Source organism: Pistacia vera, unplaced genomic scaffold (assembly GCF_008641045.1).
Source record: "Pistacia vera cultivar Batoury unplaced genomic scaffold, PisVer_v2 Contig626, whole genome shotgun sequence".
Lineage (NCBI taxonomy): Eukaryota > Viridiplantae > Streptophyta > Magnoliopsida > Sapindales > Anacardiaceae > Pistacia > Pistacia vera.
In genome coordinates, this window is record NW_022196475.1 from 302,004 (window position 1) to 329,440 (window position 27,437).

General features: G+C 36.8%; 1 pseudogene; it reads right to left on the reverse strand.

Annotated features, from left to right (window-relative positions):
- Positions 1–256: 256 nt before the first annotated feature.
- On the reverse strand, positions 257–7,746 carry LOC116111110 (annotated as a pseudogene).
- Between the last annotated feature and the right edge of the window lie 19,691 nt (positions 7,747–27,437).

Genomic DNA, 27,437 nt, shown 5'->3' on the forward strand with positions numbered 1-27,437 from the left:
TATACTCCATTCAGTCTTATACTTTTTATAACTAAACGGGAATACAATCCACCATCTTATTTTGAGCTAGTATAAATTTTGCTCAAACATATTGAATTATGACAGATCATAAACGGCAATTAGATTTTGGGTGTCTTTGTAAAGTTCTGAAAATCATGTGGATTATAGAGAATTGGTGATGGGAAACCCAAGGGGCAAAAATTCCCTCCCCCAGCAGAACTGAAAGCCTCCCAGCAGACATTCCACAACCCTTTTGCTAATAAGCATATGGTAATATTCTCCATGGAACAAGTCTACAGTATTCTGCCCATATTTCTCTATACTTCTCTGCACAGCGAACTTCATCTCTTCTCTCTCTCCATATTAGCAGAATAAGAAGATAAATAGGGTAAAAATAAGGAACCGCTGAACTGCAAAAGGAGTGAATTTCAGAGCGGAAATTGCATACTAGTTAAATCTATAAGACTGTCATTGTATAAAGTTAAAAAATTTGAAATTTACCTTATCCCACAAGGTAAAACGAAGGGACAACGCCAGCAAATAGTCCCCAAGGTAATTACAGTGCCTCGCCATTCCCTTCAAAAATTATCACAGTATATAATGCGGCATCAAGAACTTGGACTGTACCACCATTCAAGAGATATGAAAGGCTACCCTCTACAACGTGCCTAAAGTCAAACCTACGGATGTCTATATCCCTAAAGGTTATCTTCAAGTGGACTCCGTAGTCTTTCTAAACAGAGATCCAAGAAGGTGTCTCAGGTATCACAAAATAATGACACCTACATTCAATGTTAATACTTATATTTCATAGATTAGGAGATTTCGAGCATGGCCCATGGGTCTGCATTTCATCCATTTCTTATGTTGCAAGCAGGCATTAGACCTCTTAAGTTGAAGTGCACATTTACAATTTTTTCTGTATTTGATAGAAAACGCATGCCAAGCATTATGATCCATTTCCAAGAAAGGAATCCAACTCACTTGGGGGTAAAAGCCTGTAAGGTTAAGACACAGCTTTGCATCTAATTTGATCGGAAAGAGGAACTAAGCATTAAAGATGACTGGACTACTTCAAGCCCAATACAAGAGAAATGCTACCGAAAACACATATGACTAGGAGTCTTCAAGACAACCAACAATTTCCTAATATAGATAAGGGGAAAAAAATGTCTGTTGTCCCTTCTACCGATACCAATCCCTAACAAGGAGGAACTCTACATTGTTCAGAGAATCATTAGTACTGACACCAGATCCAACTTGCAAGCACGAGTTCCTAGCAGAAATGCCACAGCATTGAGCTGCCAACTCCATGCAAATGATAACTGTAAACAATAGAATAAGAATGCAGAACAGGATAAAATTGCAGGTTCACCATGAGAGAACAGACTTTGACCGTTTAAAATTCGATAAATTCTTGGTTCACATCCAAGTCCTTTAGAAAGATGCTCTAACCACGTCTTAAAGAGCCCCAATGGGTTAGCTTTCCACTCGGATTATGAAACTTTCATTGAGAATTATTTAACAACAACTAGCATTAAATGAAGTATCTAACTGCATTAACTCTTCATTCATTCCAATTTCTTTGATCCTTTCTGATTGCTGTTTAGACTCAATTAAAAAATTACTTTGGCTTTGATACCATTGATATTAAAAGATGAAATTACAAGGATGTATTGGAAACTCACCAATACCAGAAGCAAGCAACTTGCCCCCAATAACCTTTGGAGGCTTACCCAAATGTGTGCATTGGGATTCTTTTTGAAGATGTGTTTTTGCTTGTTAGCTCCTCTGAAACCAATATCTGCACAGTTTTAATATTAAAGCACAATCTTAGAAAAAAGTTAAGTCAGGTTGAAGCAACAAAGTATGAACTATACGTCATGATATTTACCCAATCAAAAACACTAAACAATTTGCTACAAACCACACAGTTGTAAGCTCCCCTGTTATGCAAAGCCACCAACACTGTAACAAGAAAAAGACATCAATTCATGGAAACCAATTGATATAATATGAAATAACCAGAGTCATATATATGGACACAATTATATTTGTACAAAACCATTCATGTTTCTTTGAGATTCTGGATTGACCATTATTAATAATTGCACAAGGAGCTCAAAAAAAAGTCTGACCAGGCTTAAATCAATGTCTAAGGTTACCATGAATGTGAATTGAGCTCTTACAGATAAATTCGATTGAGAGGCCTCTTCAATCACATTTTCAAGCAGAATTACTCCTGAACTCAACAGAAAGAGAAGTGAGTGATTGGATTGGCCCAAAAATTGATGCTGACATACAAGTTGGACCTGTATTACTCCAAATACTTTGGAAGGTATGGAATTGAGTCACTCCATTTCTGTTATTCTAAGGGAGTCCTAAATTAATGATATGAACTACAGTTCGCCCAGATGATATTATGGAGCCACATGATTTACAGTAACATGATAGACATAACAAACAAGATACTATAAGACACAATATTGCTCAATTTCTGATTTAGAGGATCTAACAAGAGTGGCAACTACCAACCATACTCATTGCAATGGAAACACTGATTAGGATAGAAATACAACACAGTTATATTCCAATGGAATAGGAAACCATCAATGGTGCCCGACAACACTTCAAGATCCCAATCTAGTGTTCTCTGACTGCTTGAAATCAAGTTCTAATCCTTACACCATGCCTCCCGTCTAGTTTTGCTAGTCCAATCCATCTTTTTGCAACTGAGGGGCAGCTAGTTGTTGACAAAATATGGCAATAATCTCAATAAAGCTGTTCCAATTCAAATCTTCAAGTTCACAGAGTTGGGGATTGGCTCTCACTGATCAATATCTACTTTGTTGCTTTGGAATCCCAAATTGTGGTAAGGAAGAGTTTGAAGAGTGTATACATAGTCTTCAAATAACTCTTTCATGGTTTCGCAATATGGCTTGTCTAGATACAACTGGTAGTGATCAACCATGCATATGAGCGGCCAACAAAATAATCTACATCTTGAGGCATAACCAATTGAACAGCTATTTCAAATACAATGTCTCTCCATGATTTCATCCAAGCATTGCACTTGAATACAACTACCATGGGAAAATTTTGAGTAGTAGAGAGCCAATAATTATATCTTGGTTTACCTAAGTGTTTCTAAGATCATTATGGTTTTCAAGGGATATGAGATCCAGAAGATGTCGGAACCTCTCTCTAGATGCCATTCCTGACTTGAAATGATTTCCAATTATTTGTTCTGTGGGTGTGTGTGTGCAGAGGGGAATCAATAGAGTAATCTACATAGAGTAAAAAATCCAGATCCTTCCTAGAAATTTTCAAATAACAATATATACTTATGCATTGATATTTTTACCACTGCAAGATATATGACGCAAAAGACTTTCAGTAGACATATCAGGACTTTAAAATAGTAATGACAAAGAGAATCAAGAAAATTTATGCCTAATTTGAGAAGTGATCTTTGTTTTGTGAAACAAAGGAGTCCATTTTATATTTGTAAATTTGCAATGCCCTTTGTTTATAATCAAAAGATTGATCAAGCATACAAAGAATATACAGTGCATATACATACGAGAAAGTCTTAAGAACTAAAATTTGAAATATAGATATAAAAGAGAGAGAGAGAGAGAGAGAGAGAGAGAGAGGAAGACGATGCTTTCATTCTCTATTTAACAGTTCATGCCTGGATGCTAAAGTGAAAGAAATCTAGACTAGATCAGAAGAACATACAAGAAAATATTAATAATTAAATTTTTCAAAAAAATAGAAAAGATAAAATGAAAGATGATGATTTCATGCTTTAGTTATAGTAACATGCCTGGATACTAAAAGTGAAAGGAATCCAGACTAGATCCCCAAATACCAACATGAAGCCTAATCTCTCAGCAATTATGTCCCACCTGTAAAAGCAACCATTTACAAACAGATCAGATATGTAACTTAAATCATATAAAAATGACCAGCCTACAACTTCAAAATATTCAATAGAACTTAACGGACTAGAATAGTGAAACTTCGCTTGTTGGATCTATAAGATGGATTTATCCAAATAAAGGAAAAAGATATTGCATTACTTGATTTACACTATATATTTTTTTAATTTCTTTTCTTTTTTCTTCTTTATTTACCCATTTATACTCCCTTATGATCATATGGCTGGCATAGCAAACCAGTAAATATTGATTGTAAGAGCAATAATTAATGCAGTAAAGCCTGCCAATTTCAAGAATATACAGCAACAGAAATCAAAATAAATAATTGTCATTACTGCTTCAATATATTGTCAAGCACATGAACGGCATACCATAATCAGAAGACAGAAGAAGAGTTTTCTATGATGAATATAGTAACCAACTATGTTCACTTTGAAACTACAGCTTGAAAATACTTTGATGATCACACCAAAGGGATACTAGTAATTCACTTACGTGGAGGTCATGTACTCTCATGAACAAAGTAGTCCAGGATGTACAACTGGAACAAAATATAGAAAGAACGGATACTTAACAACTACTAATGCATGTAAATATTGAAAAAGAAATGTGTATTACTTAGCATCACACAATTCCCCACAGAATAGCTGGTAGAGGATCATTGATTGAGATAAGGTGCCATTCTGTAAACTTTTGCCAGAACTGATAAATTGATAAGAGCCATCCCATCATTCCAGCTCTAACAAAGAAGAATCTACAGAGGATAACCATTATCATTAGAATTGAACAGCATGTCCAAATATATTTTACATCTCAATCAATAAAAGAGATTTAGAATGTTACAGTAACCATCGTCATAGGAATATCAAATACTTTAAACCATCCTAATCAAGTTTAGGAAATACGATAATTCTCATCTAACATTTAAGCAAAGGCCAAACTATCAATCTCTGCACTGCACTACAGAGTCACCATCCGTTTAATTTGAGAATATAGTCCAGCCTTCCAAAAGAAACTATAATCACATGAGTTCTCAAATTAAGGCTATGAAATAAAATTCTTATAGACAGATCAACAAAAGTTTCCTGAAAGTTGAAGAGGGATTACATACTTGAGATCAATGCCCTAAACTGAGGATTCAGCTGTATTCCAAACCACCTAAAGAAATTATACAAGGTAAAATATCAGGAATTTAAATAAGACGTTAAAAGTGACCAAAACAGACAGAAAGAAAGTATTTGACATGGACACTAACTTTCCATTTTCAGTTACACAAATTAATATTCAGTTAAAAAAAAAAAAAAAAAAAAAAAAAAAAAGGTTCTTTGAAAATGATTAAATTAAATGGGCAGTCGTTGTCTCAAAAACCAGATAGGATATATGATTCAGAGAAACATTTATATGCTTTAGAATATATGTGTAATTGTTAATTATCCAATACCAGTCATGTAAAAGGTTTCGTGACATGAGGCTTCAGGGAAAACACCTATTGTGTGACCTGCACCCAGTAACAAAGATACCCATGTCACCTGGAATAAAACAGAAAAGGCAAATGCAACAACTGATTAGGAAAGCAAAAGAAAGAAAATGTGATTTAATAATAATAAAATTAGAGGGAATCAATTTGGTAGACCCCATAATATTAGCTCAACTACAAGACTTACAGCCATGCAATTAAACTACATTAGGACCAAAATATTGAGTTCAACTAGACTATGAATTGAGAACTTTTTCAGTTAATATATATATATAAATCAGGGCAAAAAGAAATTATATACTGCATGATGTATGCATCTAAAAAGTCAAGAAAGAATACTTTTCCCTCTTAGTAATCAATTAATCAACATGATTGCAAACACAATGGAAGTCTGGTCTCCCAATGTTGAAATAGATAAAGACAGTAAACAAAAGAAACGAAAATTTGATGGTCTATACTGAAGTCATTTTTTCCCATGTCTCTTTAAAGATCAATGAGGCACTCTAGGGGTGTTCAAAAGTGGTTAACCGAACCGGTTAACTGCTTTCTTGAACCGAACCGGTTTAGGGGAAAACCGGTTTTTGGGTCAACCGAAAACCGGTTAACCGCTTTGAAAAACTGGTTAACCTGTTTTCCCCTTAAATTGGATTAAACTTTTTTTTTTTTTTTCCTGAATTATTGTAAACATCAACAACACATATCCAAATAAAAATTAAACATTCATACATATCCATGACCACAACTAACAATACATTAAAATTTGATACAAATAATTTAATTTTTATTTTTTTAATATATAATCCATAAGATTATTATTTTTTTTAATTTAATATAATAATATATTATATTAGTAAACCGTTTTGGTTACCGTTTGCATTTTCACCCAAACCGGAAACCAAACCAAATCCAGTTTTTTGAATTCTTTGAACCGTAACCGAACTGGTTTCTCGGTTCGGTTCGGTTTTTGAATTTTTTGAACACCCCTAGGCACTCAGCATTTTAAGTACCAGCAGAACTTTCTCAATCAACTCATTTTAGCAAAGCACGAATTAATCTTCATATGTTACAATCACCGGTTGAGGTTGGCTCTACGGAGACACCCCAAATTATAATTAAATGATTTGAGTCGGAATGCAAATTCAACCTTCAACAAGTTCATAACATATAATGCTATAAGTTATGATAAGGTAACTTGAAGAAAGATGCTGACACATAAGCATGCATGCACTCAAGAATAATGTTACCAATTAAATGCATAAGTATTTCATTCAACAACTACAAAACAGACAACCACATACCAAACTTCCAGGCACCAAAGAAGAAACTACATCACTTACAAGAAAACAAAACATTAAAGTTGTTGATAGCAGCTCAAGTCCTCTATCTGATATCACCTACAAGATCATCAAATTAGAGCACATGTCTGCACATACACACTTATGCACATATCAACTGAAGTAAACAATCAAAGATTAATTGTTGCCATTGAACTTTCTAGAATGCATTTCAAGTTCACATAAATGACAAATAATACAATAAACCTAATTTAATTAGAAAAAGGACAAAAATATGCACCATCAAAAGTCCAGTCCAATAGGACTGTCCAAACATTTCATTTATACTCAAATTTGAACCTATAATCTTAAGTTTATCACTTTGAAACTTTACCATTTCACCCGACACACCTACTCTGAGTTTCAAAAATACTCATGACACAGCATACAACATTTAAAAATCTGTATTTCAAGCCAGATACACTATCTAAATGTTTATTCACATCATACTATCCTATTTACAAATTATAAGATAATAAAACACACAGAGCCATAAGTAATTTTAGGAATTGAAGACGATTATATATTACAAGCCAGTGGATAAACACGGAGAAGCAAGTACTTACAGTAGGTGATATAATCCATCTGGGCACCAATTCCAAGTAGCGCAACCAACAATACAAGCAACAACAAACCTATTACAAAACAGTTAACCCATTTGAAACATTTAAAAATCCAAAACATAACACATCAAAATTCTAAAGAACTTGAGCAAATGGTAAGCAAACAACTTATTAAAACAAACCATTGCATCGATAATGAAGTCGAGTGCCATCTTGTAATACAACCCCGTTAAACACTTTACCAGGTAAAATAGATCCAGCAATTGCCAAGTACAAAAAATATGTAACTAAAACAGCAACCTGCGTACAATACACAAATGAGTTCTTGAAATAATTTGGATTTACTGAATTTAACTTGTGTTAAAAAGACTAAGTACTTACCGAGTTACCGAAGGAATAAAAGCGTGTAAAGGAATAGCCAAATCCATCTTTGGCAAATGTAGAAGCAACGACAATTAGTTTGGTCTCTACTGAGCTGCAAAATTTGCAGTGGCTGGTGTGTTGCTTTGTTTCAAAGTAGATGATTATGGCAAAATAGTGCACCTCACCACTGGTTCTTGAAACTAACACTGAGACTCCTGAAATAATTGAACATAGTTAAGTAAGCACCATCCCCTCTAAAATCACAAACTAAAATCACAATGCAGAATAAAAAGAAATCAAAACAAATATATAGGTGGGTTTTGTTTGAAGTTTATTGGTGTCACCATGGAAGAGAGAGGAGTTTTTCTTCAACTTCGATCAAGATCGAGTTGTTTAAATGCTAGGATATAACGCCTAAAACTAACAAGTCATTAATGGAATCTTTACTCTCAGAGTTTATACAAAGACAATAATACCCTCCGACTGAAACTGACCTAAATTTGACTGGAAAGAGTTTAAAAAGAAATTAAAGATTTGTCCGACAAAAACCTTAAAGGGGTTTTTGGTTCACAATTTTCATTATTTATTACCGATTCTATCCTAAATGTATTTATTTTCTTATTTTATAATATTATTCTATATTATTTAATTCTTAAACCCCCTAATTTGTATTCAATTTTTAAACTCTCTAGATTTGTTAATTTAACTAAACACCTCACAAAAAAATTTAAAAATTAACAAAAACACCCAGTAACCCACATTTGCTAGATTCCGACCACCACCATCAGAAGCTGGCCAAATCTGGTATAATGACGCACTACCAGTTGATCTGACCGATATTACGTCGATCTAGCCTTTTCTGGTTAGATCTATGATGAATTTGGCCGGAAAAGGCCAATCTACAGCCAAAGATCTGGTCGTGGTCGTAGCTAATCGTTGACGACCAAATGCGACCAAATCTAACCGTAGATCTGGCTTTTTTCGGTTAGATCCATCGTGGATTTCACTGAAAAAGGTCATATAGACGCACAACCGATCAGATCCACTGGTCGTACGCCGATAAGGCGACTCCAACCACCCTTAGCGGTAGTGACCGGCTGTCGGTATTTAATGGGTGGATGGTTGTTTTATTAATTTTTAATTATTTTTTAAAGAGTGTTTAGTAAATAACAAACATATGAAAGTATTTTGTTAATTTAAATGGTAAATTATATACCCATTTAATTTTATTTTTTTCAAATATTATTATAAAAAATTAAAATAATGATATTGCACAGTCACCGCCAAATAGTCGTAAATTGCACGACAATCGCCATATATACAGAAGACAAGGCCATCGTCATGGCGGAATTTTAAAAACCAACCATTTCACGTTACACAAAAAGAAATTAAAATCTTTTAAAAATATTACAGTAACAAAAACCCGTACCCAACAAACACGTAAGCACCAATTATACGCCAGTAAACCAACTGGCTTAAGAGTTCCGCGGTAGGTTTTAAACATCACTTTAACCTAATTTATTTTTCAATAATGCTACAGACACCGAAAAAACTACACCAAAATTGTGTACCGGCCTACGTGTAATACGTCTCTCATTTTTTTACAATTTTTTTCTAGTGAACGGCCTCATCAATTGGACGGCCATTCACTCACATGGACACCCGTCCTATTATATGGACGGGCGTCCATATACAAGGACGGGCGTCCCCATTTAAAGGACGCCCTCCATAATAAATTTTAAAAATAAAAAAAAAAAACTTTGGGGACGGCCGTCCATAATTATGAACGGCCGTCCCTTACGTTTGGACGGGCGTCATTCCTAATGGATGCCCGTCCATACTTAAAAAAAAAAAAAAAAAATGTTTGGACGGGCGTCCATTTCTAATGGACGCCCGTCATTATTTTAGTCTTCCATGAAAGTAGTCTTTCACTTCTTTTTCCATGAATATTTGTTGAACTGTACTATACTGGCAATGTGTTTGAAGTTTTCACTTCTTTTTCCATGAATATTCGTTGAACTGTACTATACTGGCAATGTGTTTGAAAGTCTAAGTCAATGTTTTGAAAGTCTACATGTTAAATCAAAATGGATGCAATAAGTTTCCATGGAGGCAAGTGAAGAAGGTGCAGAACTTCGCTCGTCTACTTCTTCGTCTTCATTCACTGTGTTTTTTTGGGGAGGCAAAAGTTTAGATTTTTGGGGAAGTCAGCAGCGATGAAGAGAATAAGGATAGCTACAGAACTCCAACCAGGATGCAAACTACTATACTGGGCCGGAGGACGTCAAAAAGTTGGCTGATGATGTGCAGGAGATACTGCATGAGATTGCTATCACTGGAAAAATTTTACAAAAACATAAGTAATGGACGGGCGTCCATTCCTTACAGACGCCTGTCCCATCCAAAGTTTTTCTTTAATTTGTAGAAACTAAAATAATGGACGGGCGTCCATTTCTAATGGACGCCCATCCAAACATTTTTTTTTTTTTTTAAGTATGGACGGGCGTCCATTAGGAATGGACGCCCGTCCAAACGTAAGGGACGGCCGTCCATAATTTATGGACGATCGTCCCCAAAGTTTTTTTTTTTTATTTTCAAAATTTATTTATGGACGGGCGTCCTTTAAATAGGGACGCCCGTCCCTTGTATATATGGACGCCCGTCCATGTGAGTGAATGGCCGTCCAAATTTGATGGACGGCCGTTCACTAGAAAAAAATTATAAAAAAAATAAGAGACGTGTTACACGTAGGCCGGTACACGATTTCGGTGTAATTTTTTCGGTGTCCGTAGCATTATTGTTTATTTTTCCCCTTGTCATTAAATGCTAAATTTTTTCCTCTTGATTTATTAAAAAAAAAATATATTTCTTTTATAATATTTACAATTTTGACCTTATTTAAATTCATATTGAATCCACTTAAATTTAAAAAAAAAAAATGTCCATATTATGTAATATTTATATTTTAAACCCATTTAATTTCATATCGATCTTATAAAATTTTGTTGTAAATTTATTAACTTAAATATTTTGAACCCACGAAAAATCCTGTCTACGCCCCGTTTATAAATGCAAAATATAAAAATGTTGAGGAATTCTTTGCACTATATAGAGGAATGAGATTTCACTTATCAGATTGGAAAGATGGATGTGCACCTGGAAACAAAGAGGAATTTTTCAATATGAAACATTCATCTGCAAGGAATGTTATTGAGTGATGTTTTGGTTTACTTAAGAATCAATGGGCTATTCTACGTAGTCCATCTTGTTATCCAAAAAACACACAATGCCGCATAATATTAATTATTGTGTGTTGTCTACTGCATAATCTTATTAGAAGAGTAGACCCATTAGAGAATGAAGTTATTGAACAATGAAACTAATAATGAGGATACCATAGGCACAATTGAATCTTCTGATAAGTGGACAAATTGGAGGAATGATTTGGCAGAGAACATGCTTAATGAATGGCGTGGGAAGATGGGTTCATAGAATTTAGGATTTGGCATATTATTAATTGTTATTAGTTTAGAGTTTCAAGTGTTCAATAATCTTTTCTCAACGTTATCTTGTTATTAACTTATGGATTGTGATTACTTTTTAATGAATTAGTTGCTTTCCTCATGTTTCTTTTTGGTTTTGATATATCGGTTATTATTCTAGTTTCAAGTGTGGTCGATCGTTGATAGTGATTATGTTTGGGATGTAAATTTAGTTACAATCTCTTTACTTAATAATTTATTAAATATTCTTTAACTTGGGGAAATATTGCAGTCCCACATGGAGACTAAAAAATGGAGAAACAAGTCATGCCCCATATCCTTATAAGAGTTTAGTTAATATATTTGGAACTGATTGTGCAACTGGATGTGGGCAGCAACCTCGGGTGATATGGTTAAATAAATACGGAAAAGCCTAATGATGTATGATCTTGAGGTTGATGATGATTGTTCTCCAATGTCAATCACCAAACCTGGTAGTTCCCGAAGACCAACGAGGAAGATCAAGTAACAACCTCATTGTTGGAATGGAAAAGGCTGTAACGTCTTTATGCTTAGTTGAACCACCTGGACAAGCAAACTGTTTAGAGGTGTTATGCCTAAAAAATCAGGACTAATGTAAGCTTACATCAGCGAGCATCAATCAGAGTTCATGAAAGCTTTGCACCATTCAAGAGCTGTCACGTCGCCCCAAGACTGATAGGATACGGCTGTCACCAACCCAACAGATCCAGGTTTTGTCTACAAGTAAATGGGGACCACACACCTGTCCAAACCCTAAATAATTTTAGGATATTTCCTAAGTTATCAGTCAATGGGAGGCAAGAAAGGAATTGCACGACACCTAACCACTTGTAGATTTGTAATCATTACCTTGAATTCAACAGCTATAAATAAAGGACTCCCCCTCACAAAATCGAGATCGATCATTCTCTGATTTTCACAATATTCAACAGCAAAGACAACCTACGGGAAAGAGACTGACTTGATATTCTCTGTATTCAGTCATTGTACCTATGTTCGTTGTTCGTTGTTCGCTATACATGACCTCTTATAACACTTATATATAAAAGAAACAGTAGATATAGGAATTGCTTTAAGCATCTGAACCACTATAAAAATCCTCTGTCTTATTTATTATTCAGTCTTTGCATTCAATAGTATTGTCCAACCTTGCCCCAACTCTAAAATCATATCACGCGTAATTTCTAAGGCCAACTTAGCACTTTGCACGTGCGAGGTCGTTGGTGTCAAAATCAAGCATCAACAGTTTGGCGCTAGAAGGAGGGCTCGATTTCACATCAGCTCTTCATCTAGTATTCTAATCAATCAGTTCTATCTACGAACTTATGGCTCAAGGTCTTGAAACTGAGTGTACTAGCACCAATAACTAGGAGACCTCCCGAGTACAGAAGATTACTCCTCTCGAAGTAACTCCACCTCCCCAAAGTACTGCGGTGGGCAACCCCTCGACCTCTCAACTAGATTCGATTGTTATGGATTATTTGGAAAGGTTTAACAACACCCTCCAAACGATGAGCCAAAGGCAAGGTCGTTTCGATCAGGTCGTGCCGCCTAATTCTAATAAGACGGTGTCGCCTCCAAAAATGCATGTAGCTCGCACTAAAGCGCAAAAACGAGCAAAAGCTCATACTATACGCATTACAGCGTGTAAAGATGAGGGAAAGCAGTGAAAGATGGAATGCATAGAGAATGATGCATGTGATACTATAACATGTATATTCATATTTTGCAAAAATTTTCAATCAAATTAAAAAACAAGTAAGGTATAACTTGTTACCTTAAGTCCTTAGCAACCTTGGAGATTTTTAATTTCAAGAGAAATTAAACAAAAGAGTATCCACACTAAGGTAAAAGAAGAATTAGGCCAAGAGAGATATTTAGGGTTCTTAGAAATTTTGATCTCTATCTTAAAATTGGTATGTCATTTTCTTTATATATGTAGCCTTGTAAACAGTTCAATAATTATTTTGGACTTCCTTAAACAATTCTATAATTGTTTTGGAGTTGTAAATAATTCTATAATTATTATAAAGTTATTAAACTTCTTTAAATAATAACATTGGATTAATATTTAATACGATTAACAATTTAACTCTTAAATTGTTTATATAACAATTTAACCCTTAAAATGTTCATATGTTTACAATTACAACTCATTGTTAAATTCAATTTAATATAAAGAAAATCATTAATTATGAATTAGAATTCCATTTAATTCCAATTAGCAATTTAACTCTTAAATTATTCATAATAACTAATATAACCCTCCATTGAATCTAATTCAATGATAATAATATAAATAACTTTATTACCCTTGGTAGGTGCTAGCCAACCTTGGATAATCAACTCTCTTTGGCTATTTCTCCATTCTCCTTAGTTTTTATGTGTGACCTCTTAAGTTCACTGTCGCCTAGCCGTAGGCCCAATCTCATAGTCTATTCTGATATGTTTTGTCATAACTCTTTATGAACAAAACCTTCATCGATTATGGTAGGCATCTAGTAATGCTCCATAACCCCTAAGTCACAATGAAGATATACTCCAACGAACCCTTTTATAATCATACGTGCTGTTTAATCAAATCCTTCTGTTGTCTAATCCCAATTAAGAATGGACTCATGGTATGTCAAAATCCTTATCTTAATTTTATATCAAATTGACGATTAATACATATGGAACATGTCACCATGAAACAACCTTTTAGGTAACATTTTATATACCTCGGTCGGAGATTTCTCTTTTCCAACGTATCTTGACATTTGTCTAGGAAATTGATATCAATCTATACCAAGTCAACGGATCCCATCTTGACTATCACTTGTCCTCACACATAAACAACACATGGCCAAATCGGCTTATGAACACATGGCATAATTAGCCTCGTGTTTATACACCATATGAACCATATGCGTTTATGCAGAATCCAACCGTGATATCTTAGGTCTAAGGATTAATAATACACTAGTACGATCTTATGATGAATCATTGACTACATTTTAAATGTCCATGTGATTTATCATAAATGGTCATATTCGATAAACAGTTCACTAACCGCTTATCTATCCTAATGCCCTTGTGATATAACTTTTATAATCACCCACACTAATGTCATCACATGATATTCTATGGAGGCATTCAGTATGTCAGCTATGTAATATTATTGCCTAATTAATATTACCTATGTAAGGAATACTTAGATGATTTTGATCTTTTAAAGATTTGTATCATCCAGACATTTCACATGTAATACATATATATAAATGAAGCAATAAACCACATGTGAAATAAGAATACTTTCTTCTATTGATAAGATAAAAAAAAAATATATACAAAATATATACACTAACATATATATACAAAACATAATACCTTGGAACTGAAGACATGATTGGTTTCTAAAGCATACACTAACAAGCAGGTGGCTGAGTATGAGCCAAAAGGCTCTAAAGGGCCAGCAAATACTGGTTACGAAACAAGGAGAATACCTGTATGTAATACTTTCTTTCTATCTAGTATACTCATAAAATAATCAATAAAACTCATTAAAAATATATATAAGAAAATACACATATAAACGAGTAATAAAGTATGGACCCATATTTAATTTTTCTCTATATACAAATATTTACAAAATATACTCAAAACAGCAACTTGACAGTTTAGCCCATCCCTTCCACCACGTGACGCTCTGAGTAACCGCAACTCACCTATTACCTGCAAAAACATTGAAAACAACGGAGTGAGCACTAATTGCTCAGTAATTAAATCCGCTATGCTACCCTTCTCTCTCCATTGCTTATATCCTGAATTTTCTTTCCTTACAACTCATTTCCCGAGTATTCTCTATTCTTTCTCTGTTCTTCTCTCTGTTCTTTCTCTATTCTTTCTCATCCTTTCTCTGTTTGCTCACTGTTTTTCTCTCAATTTTCTAATTTTTCACTACTCACGATAATGAGTATGGTATTATGCATATTTATGATGCAAATGCACAAATGGATAGATTATGCATTTTCTTTTCTATTTTTCTTATTCTGTTTTCTGTTTCTTATTCTTTATTCCTTTCTTTCTTTTCTAATCTTTCTTTATATTCTTTCCTTTCTTTCTTTCTTTCTTTTCTATTCTTTCTTTCTTTCTTTCTTTCTTTCTTTCTATATTTTCTTTCTTGACGATCGAACTCGGTTGAGGCATGGATTTGGAGCTTTGGCCGTGTGAGTGAATTTTCTAATTCTAGGTACAGTCCTCATCCACACGCACTTCTAACGGACTGTACAATTCTTTTATTCTGAGGCCGCTCACTAAAGGCGGCGTGCATGTGAGACTATGTCACTTACGGGCTCCCCATCGTAACAACCTTCTCTTCTTTTTATCTTTTTATACTTCTTTAACTAAAATTTCATATTTGAATATCTTAATATTCTCATTTCTTTCTATTTTCTCTTTAACATATTTTAGTGCTTTTTCATGCCCTTATGGAGATATATACATGTAGATAGTTTCATGCTTATAATTCTAAATGCAAATGTTTAAATGCAAGGATGCCATGTAGCATAAAAAAAAAAAAAAGTTTCTCTCTACCATCTACACACTCATATCAATTCATAAATGAATAAAACTCATGCATACACTTCTCTTGGACATTTCATCAAACATATTGCATGCATAATCAAACTCTAATTTGACTACAATTATATCTCTTTCTCAAGCCACCAATATTTGGAGTAAAACTCCCTTAAACAATTACAAAACCTGTCCAAAACAATACACTCCCAAAAATTCTACTCAACTCTTTCTAACTTCAACCAAACTTCAATTAATCATCATACAACCAAAACCACTTCTCATGGTTAAATTCTATTCATCAATAATAATCAAACTCATCAATAATTCACCAATTTCATCAACAATTCTCAAAATCATAAGTATATACATATATGTAAAATCTTTACACACTTGATTTCTCAAATCATAACTTGGGTGGGATTTACTTACCTTTGATATGAGCAATCCAACCCTTTAAGAATCTTCTTTGATCAAACTCTCTTCTTCTTAAATCCTATGAGCACGAACCATCAAAATTCAACACTTTAAAAATGAAATCACTTCTTAGTGCAAGGATCTTACCTAAAGTTGCTTGGGATTGAAAATCCACTCAAAAATACCCAAAATCTATGAATTTCTTTTGAAAAAGAAGTGAAGAAATTGAGAGGATTTAGAGGAGAAGTGGCATGAAAATGGGTTGAAGAGTGGCTACAGTTTCACTCTTCAATCCTTGATATAACATAAAATTATATATAGTTTCCCATTTTGCCCTTGCACTTTCTTTAAAATTCCATCTATGTCCCTTAGTCAATTACCATAATGCCCTCATTTTTATTGCATTCTCCATGAAATTATATCTCTTTTCACTCTCCACTTTTTCAACTAATTTTGATTGAAAAGATCATTTTATCCTTAATGCAAGTTTAAGGCATTTTCTTCACATTTTCTTAAAAATAACTTTAGTAAAAATCAACTAAAGGTATAAGAGCATAAATTAAATTACGTACCTCTATGTGGGCATTACACTGTAGCTTTGCAACTTGGTGGTATGTCGTATGGTGAGTCATCTCACGCCACATCGCAAGGGCACCCCCACAAGAGTGCTCGGCAAGGAGATTCCCACTATCGCTACAATGATGGTTCCAACTATCACCGCGAGAGAAATACTTACTGTCCGTAGGTTGGTTCTGACCATTGCGGAGGTCGGGAGAACTCCCCAAGCCATTCAATGCTTCACAGGGCTCCAGCTAGCATGGGTCAAGGTATGCCGAAGGCTCTGGCCAAGGCAGGAAAGAGTCAGATCTGCGGTCTTTCCTTAATCACAATTATGGGGAGCACACCCACATTGCAGAGAGTGATCCTCAAGTGGCTTCGCTTCCTTAGACAGAGGAATTATAGTGAGCTCTAGATCAACTTAGGGCTCAGAAAAATGAGCAAGGGCAGGTCGCTGAGACATCTCCCTTTTCTCCAACAGTTTTGACTGCTCCTCTCCCGTCAAGATTTAGAATGCTTGACATGAGAGCATTTGATGGGAATTCTGATCTACGGGATCATCTCTATGAGGTTAACGATCTCATGGAGCTTCACCAAGTTTCCAACTTCACGAAATGTCGCTGCCTAGTAGTGACTCTGACTGCCGATGCTAAACATTGGTTCAGATCACTTCCACTATGGTCTATCAACTCATGGTAGCAGATGAGTTTGTTATTCTTAAGACACTTCCAAGCCAATCGAAAGATCTCAATGCCGTTCAGCTACCTCAGCAACATACGGTAGGAGAGGAATGAGTCCATCTAGTCCTATATTGACAGGTTCCACAGGGAGCTGAATAAGGTGGCTAATACAATTGAGGATTCAGTTCGAACTTTCATTATTGCTGGAGTTCGCCCGCAAACAAACCTGTGGAAGAAACCGCAATTTGAGGATGATATTTCCCTCACTCGCGTCTACAACCTCACAGAGAAATATCTCAGAATAAAGAATTCAGTGGTTGTTTTGAATCACCACAACCCCAGTCCATCGACCAACACTCCCAGTCAGAGGGAGGAAAACCGGGGAGAGAGTAGTAGAAGATCTTATCGCAAATGGGCTAATGACGATCAGAGGAAGGGAAAGAAACAATGGTTTAAGCCTAAGAAATCCTATGCTCAAGTTCCTCGTCGCAATCACGATCAGAATTTGTATACTCCACTTAATGCATTGGTTTCAGCTATTCAAGACAATTCAGAAGAAATGAATCTACTCGGAGAGCCAAAGCCAATGAAAAATCCCACTTCTAAAAGAAACAACAAGAAGTATTGATGCTATCATTGGGATAATGGGCACCATACTGATGAATGTTGAGCTCTTAAGCAGGCTATTGAAGACCTCATTCAAAAAGGGCACTTCAAGGAGTATATTTATGGTTCAACTCCCACTTGGGAAAAGGACCAAAAGGGCAATGGAAATAAACGTCGTGGTCGCAAGGGTCTCCATCTAGTAGGGACTATCTTTGAGGGACTGCATATCATGGGAAACTCCCGAGGTGCTCAGGAAAAGTACGCTTGAGAGGCTCAACATGATCCCATGAGTGTCCTAAGCACGGTGCAGCGACCTGCTAAGGTGCGCAGAGAGAAGGAGATTAATTTCTCTGAGAAAGACGTGTATGATTACATCACCCTCATGAGGATGCATTCGTCATCACGGCTAAAATGGGGAGGTGTGAAGTCCACAGAATGTTGGTGGATAATAGGAGTGCCATGAACATCCTGTTTCAGCAAGCATTTGAGGAAATGCAGTTAGAGAAGACATATCTGAAGCCTATCTCTATCCCCCTTTATGGCTTTACGGGGGATCATCTTATTCCTAGAGAAACAATTACACATCCTGTCACTTTGGGTGAGACCCACAAAGTGACTAAGATGACAGAATTTATGGTAGTAGACTATCCATCAGCTTTCAACGGCATCTTGGGATAACCTCTACTACGAAACTTTAAAGCTATCATCTATATCTACTATCTGAAGATGAAGTTTCCTACTCCAATAAGGCATGTGGAAGTTAAGGGGTCTTAGCGTGAATCTCGCGAATACTGTGTTAGAGTAGTGCAGATGGCATGCAAAGGGAAATGGAAGTCTATGGGCATTCCTGAACAAGCAATGGCGATCAGTAGGATCGAACCACAACCCGATCCAGTGGAAGACAGTATTGATCCTCATATTCAAGAGGAGCATTCTGAAAGCATTATGCACAATCATAAAACTTAGAATTAAATGCTCAATACGAATTAACAACAAATTAAATCAAGACATATTCATAAATTGGCTACATCTTAGCCCTAGAAAAGAAAGTTAGTTCATAATGAAAATAACAAACCCATCATTCTCATCAATGACATCAATTCAAGAAAAAGATAAACTTCTCTAATCGGTGAACGAGAGCTTTCAGGATCTCGATCTCCAACTTGGTAGCCGTCTTCCTCTCCTTCCAAAAGTCCCCTTTTATTTCTTCAAAAATCTCTTTTATATCCCTGGGGTTCTTGGTCGTTCTTAGAAAAAAGATTAGAAAACTTAACCCATTCAGATTCGGATTAGGGTAATGAATTAACACAAACCCGTGACCCATCGCCGCGGCGGTAAGAATGGTCGCCATGGCGATCGTTCTTTATGTCCAAGGCATCTGTAATCTTCAGAATTTGAACAAGTCATCAACACAAACATTGTAACTCTCTGAATAAGCTTTCCAACGCCACTAGAATCATCAAATTCTGATTTCCACAGCTCAAGTTATGATAGAAACATCAAGGCATACTCGTGATGAAAGATTTCCAGATTTTCCGTAACATCTTCGACGTGCCACAACTTCATCATTTCGACCCTGATTCTTGTGCCGTTTGTTCCTACGCGTATCAACATCATTCTTTTTCCTTCAACAACCTGTTTGAGCCTGAAAACACTCAACATGCACCTGTGATCCCATAACTGGTATTTATGAAAGAAATAGTCCAAATTCCATACTTTAAGCACATTTTTCCATAAATAAACCAATTAAAACACTAACAAAATATAAACATTCAAGCTCTTATCATATTCCCACAATGGGCCTGTTGAGACTTTATCTGAGGTTTTGGTCGACCAGAATGAGTTGAGAATCGAAAACAATTTCAGTCCTCAGTTTGCAACTGATTTAATGAGCTTCCTTAGACAAAATATAGATGTTTTTGCATGGACTCATACTGACATAGTCGAGATCAGCTAGGATGTTATATGTCATGCACTTAACATCGACAATGAATTCAGACCTGTTCGCCAAAAGAGAAGAGCTATAGACTCAGAACGTTATGATGCTCTTAAGGTTAAGGTGGACAAGCTTTTTTCAATCGGGTTCATTCGGGAGGCTCATTACCCTAGTTGGGTTGTTAATCCTATTTTGGTGAAGAAACCCAATGGTAAGTGGCGAACTTGTGTTGATTTCACAGATCTCAACAAAGTCTGTCCGAAGGATAGTTTCCCTTTGCTCAAAATTGATCAACTCGTTGACGCCACTTCCGAGCACGAGCTGTTAAGCTCATGGATGCCTATTCGGGGTATAATCAGATCTCGATGTTCATGTCTGACGAGGAGCATACCTCATTTGTCACAAATCAAGGACTGTATTGTTATAAAGTTATGCCCTTCGGTCTGAAGAATGTTGGGGCAACCTACTAGCATTTGGCTAACAATATGTTTTCTGAGCAGATCAAGAAATCAATGGAGGTCTATGTCGATGACATGCTGGTCAAGTCGCATGTCACTTCAGATCACATAGTTCACCTCACGGAAATGTTCGATATACTCCGGAGATATAAATTAAAACTTAACCCTCTTAAGTGTTTATTCAGAGTATTCTCAAGAAAATTCCTAGGGTATATAGTTAACTACCGGGGAATTGAAGTCAACCCCAAGAAGATCCAAGCTCTTCTAGATATGAAAAGTCCTGCCAATTGAAAACAAGATCAGAGCTTTAATGGAAAAATAGCGGCTCTCAGTCGCTTCATATCAAGAGCAACAGATCGTTGTTTGTCGTTCTTCAATATACTTAGAGCCAACAAGAGATTTGAATGGACTCTAGAGTGTGAGCGAGCCTTCTAGAGCATTAAAGAGGATCTCGGAAAACCACCTCTTCTGTCCAAGCCTTTTCCTAAGGAAATTTTATTTCTCTACCTGTTCATCTCTCAGTATGCGGTCAGTGCAGCTCTCATTCGGGAAGAGGGCAAAATTCAATGGCCAATGTATTACACGAGTAAATGACTGTTGGACGTCGAGACATGGTATTCAAAGATGGAACGATTAGCTTATATCTTGCTAATCGCTTCCAAGAAGCTGCGACCTTACTTCTATGCCCACACCATTCATGTCCTGAGCAATTATCCACTCATACAAGTCCTTTAGAAGCCAAAGGCTTCGAGTAAGTTGCTAAAGTGGGCTATCGAACTAAGTTAATTTGATCTGCATTATAGATCGAAAGCAGCAATCAAAGGACAAGTTGTTGTTGATTTTATTTCAAAGTTTTCATATCAGCCAGATCAGGAACCCAAACAGCTAGCTAATAAAGGTATCCACGAAACCGTTCAGAACTTGTCAACTTGGAGTCTCTATGTTGACGGGTCTTCTAACAGAAGAAGAGTTGGAGTTGGAGTTGGAGTTGGAGCTGGAGCTGGAGCTGGAGTTAGTCTTCTGGTCATCAGTCTTGAGGGAACTTGCATTTATAGAGCCCTTAGGTTTAGATTCAAAGCTACAAATAATGAGACCGAGTATCAAGTGTTATTTGTTGGTCTACGACTAGCAAGAGAGATAGGGTCAGATATGATCGACATCAATAGCGACTTCCAACTGGTAGTCAATTAGATTCTGCGAGAGTATCAAGCCAAAGAAAAGAATATGATCAGTTACTTAAAGAAAGCCAAAGCTGCACTCGAGCCCTTCAAGCATTATACGATCAGGCAAATCCCAAGAGATAATAATTCAATTGTAGATGGTTTGGCAAAGATAGCCTCATTGCTGGACTTCGATGCACCGGATAGTATCCCGGTCAAATACATCAAACTTTCCAACATAAACTCACTCGATCAGGCTGCAGCTACAACTGAATCCGTATCTTGGATGACTCCAATCATTCAGTATCTCAAAGATGGGGTTCTTCTTAACAGCAAGATTGAGGCAAGAATCCTACAGACTGGAGCTGCTTGTTACACTTTCATCAGAGATCAGTTGTATAAACGAGGGTTTAGCACTCCCCTCCTCCGATGTGTAACAGATGAAGAAGCAGAATACATTATGAGAGAGATACATTAAGGGGTCTGTGGTAATCATACTGCCGCACTATCTCTCGCCAATAAAATTATCCGCCAGGGATATTATTGGCCCCTACTTCATGAAGATGCCTTTAACTTTGTGAAGAAGTGTAACAAGTGTCAAAGATTCGCGAACATCCCACGAGCTCCTTGCCACTAGTTAACAATGATGACTAGTCCTTGGCCATTCTCTATGTGAGGAATCGATCTAATCAGTCCTATGCAATTGGTAAGGGTGGAATCAAATATGCAATGATTGTAGTAGATTATTTCACTAAATGGGTCGAAGTAGAACCTTTGGTCGCGATCACCACCAAGAAGCTTAAAGACTCCGTCTTCAAGAACATAGTGTGCCGTTATGGAATTCCTCATACACTTATCTCTGATAATGGGAAACAGTTCGACAATGAGGATTTCAAGCAGTTTTGCGAATAGTTGGGGATTCATAAGAAATTTGTCTCAATAGCAAGACCGCAAGCTAATGGTCAAGTTAAAGTTGTCAACAAAACTATTAAGCACACATTGAAGGCCAAGGTTAGCGCAGTCAAGGGCAATTGGGCCGATGACCTTTTAAAAGTTCTATGGGCATATAGAACAACTCCGAAGACCTCTACTTCAGAAACACCCTTCTCGTTAGCATATGGTTGTGAGGTAATGGTTCTAGTAGAAGTAGGGGCTGGTTCACTTTGGAGGGAATTTTACAATGAGTCAGACAATGAAGCATTTTTGCGTGCCAGTCTAGACTTAGTTGAAAAACACCGTAACAAAGCTTGGTTAAGGATAGCTTTCTACTAGCAGCAGGCAAAAAGACTCTTCAACTCTAAAGTCATGAGAAGAGACTTTCGGGTTGGTGATCTAGTGTTGAAAGAAGTCCTTCTCTGTACAAGAGAACCAAGTGCAGGGGTTTTGGGACCTAACTTGGAAGGTCCATATCACGTCGCTAAGGTCATACGACCTGAAACGTATCACCTCAAAAGGCTTAATGGTTCTGAAGTACCACAAGCTTGGAATGCTAAACATCTGCGTCCTTATTATCAGTAATTCCAAACTCATGTATAGCTTATGCAATCGGTTCTACTTGTAAATTTTCCTTGTTGGCAATGTTGTGAATAAGATTATTCCATTTCTTCTTAAGAATTACTTGTGTTGTAATCTCAAGTTTTAATAATCTTATTGCTTACAGTGTTTTACCATCAGAAAAGTTGTATTTGTTTTGTGAAGTACTTGAATTATAAAAGTGTTATCACAATTAGTCAAAAGTCTGTTTATATATATTGCAAAATGTATTCAATGGACAACCAAGAGCTACAATGAAAGCAAAAAGAAAGTATAAAAGACTATTTCTGAGCAGACAGAAAAGAGGTCGATCACTGGTCTTGAACCTCAGAATCCCTAGCTTCAGTTGCTACGACCTTTGGGTCGTATGCTTGATCTTTAGGGACTTCTGTTTCTTGTTGATCTTCCTCTTAAGCGGATTCTTGATCTTCTTGCTCATCAGTAGACATCAGTGAAGCAAGAGACTTGATGCTCCTCGAGGAGATTGGAAATGTCCAAGTTGGGGTTGTTCGGTCGCAGGCTGTGAATAGTTTGCACCTCCCAATTAGTAGTTTTCCTTTCCACCTCGAGATTTAGTTGCTTCATCTACTCTGTTAGCAAAGCGATCCGCCCATGAGTTATCTCGAGATCTATCTCTCTCTTATCTTCTTCTAAGTTTTCCCACAACTCAGTTCGAGTCTTTTCTATCGCTTTCTCGTGCTCTAAGCTTTCCTACAACTTTTTTTCTCTTTGGCCTAGCTCTTTAGTGAGCTTCGCTATTGTTATTTGAAGCTCTTTGACGTCAATATCCTTCTTCAGAAGCTCGTTCTTTTGAACTCTACTATTCACAGAGTAGAGTTCCTTTTTGTCAGATATCTGTTCGCTTGAACCTAAGCGGTGTTAGCAGCTTCGTTCGAAGTTACAAGAGCTTGCTTCAACTTAACAACCTCTTCCATCATTTCATAAAACTTGCAGAGGAGTTGATCTTCATTTTTTTATGAGTCACATTCAGAGCGAACAAAGACTGCAGAGAAAGGAATAAAGAGTTAGTTTTTTTAAAACTGAGGAACCGACCTATATGAAAGAGTTCTCAAAGAGAAAAAGTTGTCTTACCTGACTTTGCATTCGAAGAGCGGTGACCACTAGATTAGTAGGTCGGGAGATCACATACCTATCAAAGGTTATGGCCAACTGACATTTTAGAAGGGTAGAGACCACCGGCCTTAGATGGTCTGGTAGTTGCCCTAAGAAGCCAATACGAACGGTCGTGCCTCGATGTGGCAGGGACCTCTTCGGCTTGTTCCTCACCAGTTTCCTCCTGAGTGGTCATGGTCGCACCTTCTTTACCTTGCGAAGTCTCGAGAGTGGTCGAAGTCCCAGAAGCGTCTTTTGAGGTGGCCCTCGAAGTGAAGAGTTGATAGGGCTATAACCTATCTGGCAGTATCCTAAAGCCTTTAGATTCAGATTCTACGATGGGTTTTGTTTTTCTATTCTTCATCTTTAAGGCCGTTGTTTTCTTCCTCGTTGAACGAACCGCAACAGGCTGGGGAGCTTCTTCATGTCGCTCCATAAGTGTTGGCATTAGCTTGTGTACCCGTTACAAGGATATCGCTAGAGGTCACTCCAACTATTCCAGTCGGATTTAGTCTAGGGAAGATGAATCCCATAGACTTCTTTAACGGCTTTGTCTTCTTCGGTTGCATGGCTGCTGCATGGCATACGAACACATCAGCAAAATGAGTCTAATTTTATAAAAAGACTTGAGTCTTTTTTATTAAGAAATACTTACGAGCTGAATTGTCTAAGTGTGTGTCATGAGAAAAAAATTCGTACTTTCAGAGATTTTCTGTCATCACGAGCAGTCTTGCATCACAACTGTGGTCAGGCAGTCGACCAAATGCTTCGATACGACTGCGATCAGCTAGCACTGACAATCTAATCGTTTTGTTTTCTACAAAGGAAAAAATGAGTTTGTTAGCTTATTGACTAAAAAAGAATTAAGGATAAAGGGTGAACGACTTGAAAATTAAAAAGAAAACCTAGTCAGTTTTGTAAATTTACAGACACCATCGTACTCGAAGAAAAAAAATTTGGTTTCATAAGCCCCTGCGTTGCTGGGGTAACCAAATATCCCTTCTTTGATCGTTGATTGTTTGGAGAGGTAGTACGAATCTTTATCTTTACTCTTATTTAGGATATAGGTGCAAGCGAGCTCTTGCGCCGTTGGCTTCCCGAGGTCATGCTTGTCAAATGCTATATACGTAATGACAACTATCATATATACATTTGGTGTCAGCTGGAATGGCGAGACCTGAAAGTGGTCGATGATCAACCTGATGTAGGGGTGGAGGGGTATCCTCACTCCACATTTGAAAATGGCTTCCAAGATCACAGCTATTCCCTTAGGAGGATCTTGAGCAATGTGCGACCTGTGTTGATACATGTCCATATTTATCACGTATTGATCTATTGCATTCTGGATCTCTTGTGCTGAGGCGGTAGATCGTATCACCTTTCCAGGACCTGCCAAGGTGTCCGATGGTTACGAGCTCCCCTCTCCAGCTGTTCTCGTCTCAAGGATCTCCATTGCCCTTTGAGTCTGTAAAGGTGTGACATGTAAGGGTGATGTACGTGACTCAGAAAAGTAAAAGAATCCCAGTTTCTCTTCCATAGCCGTCAAAGCCCTAAAAACCCTAAAAACTCTTAAGAATAATCTTCTAAAGATTTGTGCCCTAAGTTTTGAATCTTATAAGTGTTTCTTTCGAACACTGCCCAGAAATGTTCATCACCTAAGTCGACCAAACACCCATGACTACCATGACTGTAAAAAGCAAGCTTTTTTGACACGAATGAAAAAAGAGAAAAAGACGAAATTTCATTACCTCTTGGTTGCGGGGAACAAGTACTCTGCTGTAGCGTTGAGTTCGCATTAACTAGAAGAATGAACTTATGTTTTAGAGCTTGAAAACATTGTTTTTTTGTCTTTGAAAAATCCGAGTTCTCTGAAAACTTAGGGTAAGCTTAGGGTTTATAAGGTGGAAGATGACACTTGGCATTCTTTTATAAGTGACGTTTGGGCGGGAACGCACTCCTAGCCATAGATTATGACCACGTGTCGTCAATCCACGTGAAGAGTAACCCCCACGCTTCGTGAAAATCAACTGGCACATTTCTTTATCAAAATTGCCAAGCACCGACGTGATTATCTCCTCCACATTAAATGCGCCCTCGTCCGCATTTATTGCTCCAGAAGGGAATGTCGTTTCAGTATGGCTTGCATTTAATGCTTATGGCTGACACTTATTGTGCAGAGACATGTCTATCAGATAAGGTTTGTCTTATTGACCGAGCCAGCTATCAAGCGTAACAGATAACCTTTGAAGAGGTCATTCGAAAAAGATATTTGCTTAACATGTCAGATTTGAACACCGAACAAGATGGTTTTTCAATTTTCAATAGCAAAATGTTCTAAGTGTTTTCAAGTCATGAATAACAATGGAGGTTTGAAACACATTTCGATAGCACTGGACAAGATCAAGCTTAGGTCGTTAGACCTTTGTGAATGATCAAGTCAAGTCGCTAGTGCTACTCCAAAAATCTAGATCACGACCTACACTCAATTCTCTGGTTAGATCAAGCAATCAACTTTAGGTCGTTTGCGACGATGTGACCATTCTTAGCTTTCAGCTCGAGCAAACATTTCTAAAGACAAGTCAGGGCGTGGCATAATCATGAAATTCTCAAGATCCAATTCCTTGAATCTTAAGAACATGGAAGCTTATGTTATGCCTAAAAAATCAGGGTTGATATAAGCTTACATCAGTGAGCACCAATCAGAGTTCAGGAAGGCTTTGCGTCATCCAGGAGCTACCATGTCGCCCCAAGACATATAGGATATGGTTGTCACCAACCCAACATATTCAGGTTTTGTCTACAAGTGAATAGGGACCGCACACCTATCCTAGCCCTAGATAATTTTAGGATATTTCCTAAGTTATCAGCCAATGGGAGGCAATGAAGGAATTGCACATCACCTACCCACTTGCAGATTTGTAATCATTACCTTGAATTCAACAGCTATAAATAGAGGACTCCCCCTCACAAAATCGAGATCGATCATTCTCTGATTTTCACAATATTCAATAGCAAAGGCAACTTACGGAAAGAGACTGACTTGATATTCTCTCTGAATACTCAGTCATTGTACCTCTGTTCACTGTTCGCTATATGCGACCTATTATAACACTTATATATAAAAGAAACAGTGGACGTAAGAATCGCTTTAAGCATCCAAACCACTATAAAAATTTTGTCTTATTTATTATTCAGTATTTGCATTCAATAGTAT